At 31.9% G+C, this 1,108-nt stretch overlaps 1 non-coding gene across 1 annotated transcript; it reads right to left on the bottom strand.

Annotated features, from left to right (window-relative positions):
• Positions 1–657: 657 nt before the first annotated feature.
• On the bottom strand, positions 658–729 carry Trnae-cuc (transfer RNA glutamic acid (anticodon CUC)). The gene has a single exon. It is a non-coding gene; the product is annotated as a tRNA-Glu (tRNA).
• Positions 730–1,108: the final 379 nt, after the last annotated feature.

Genomic DNA, 1,108 nt, shown 5'->3' with positions numbered 1-1,108 from the left:
TGTCCCTGCAGAGACTCATGACTTGATCAATATTACATCGCTTTTACATTGTTCAAATTTGCGGTACGATACATATCAAAGACATCGTGTCAGACGTTATTCATACTAGGCACCTGCGTAATATTATGACGTCACATTCATACTAATTATACGCGTCATATTGCTATTAACAAGATTCGATATTCTTTATCCATTTAATAATCGATATTATCACAATGATACTTCAAGAACATTTAAATTGGAAAGGAGGAACTCGATACACCAAAATCAATCGTGAATTCATTTTCGTTAAATATAAAATTAATTAGTGTTAAATATGCTTAAACGTTGGCAAACGCTGTAAATTGTTCAGAGAGCTTCGTAAAAATCGAATCATTTGAAAGCGTATATAAAATCATTCATATATGACACGATTTGGCCGAGTGAATAATGGAAGCACTGTATTAAAAATGTTTTCCTTTGGTGTTTACACTAAATTTTTGCGAGAATAAATGTAATGTTTAATCAGATACTTTGATTGTGATTAATCTCTTTCACCTAAGAAAAACTGTTTTTGATCAGAAAGTCGAAACGTAGATATAATTTCTACAATTTTTCTTATCTCTATAAAGATAAAACTTTATGTTATATTTGCACGATGTAGATTAAAACAAAAGTTTCCCAAGCGGGGAATCGAACCCCGGCCGCCGCGGTGAGAGCGCGGAATCCTAGCCACTAGACCACTTGGGATATTATGGATATGATTTGTTGATACATGGATATCAAGTTGTCATGGCAATGGAAGATGCACATAATGTATTTCGCAAACACTGAGCTGTATAATCTACAGTATCTTTAGACATCTAAAATACAAATTTGAATCAGCGCCTAGCTATAAACTAAAATTTTGAAGTATCTGAGATAAACTGACCACATTCTTTTTTTAAAAATGAAAGTAATTTGTAGGGCAAACTCGAATAATTTCTAATAGTCCAAATACTCTCTTTATCTATCGGTTATGAATTAAATAGACGGAGACTTATTTATGACAATAAATGTGTACATTCATTATCAAATAGGTGGAATGTTGCAAAGTAGAAAAAAGTAAATATTTTAGTCCATATTTCTG

This window comes from Sinohyriopsis cumingii, chromosome 3, assembly GCF_028554795.1.
Source record: "Sinohyriopsis cumingii isolate HCF-2022 chromosome 3, ASM2855479v2, whole genome shotgun sequence".
NCBI classification, from domain to species: Eukaryota; Metazoa; Mollusca; class Bivalvia; order Unionida; family Unionidae; genus Sinohyriopsis; species Sinohyriopsis cumingii.
This window is presented reverse-complemented; position numbering and strand designations above follow the sequence as displayed.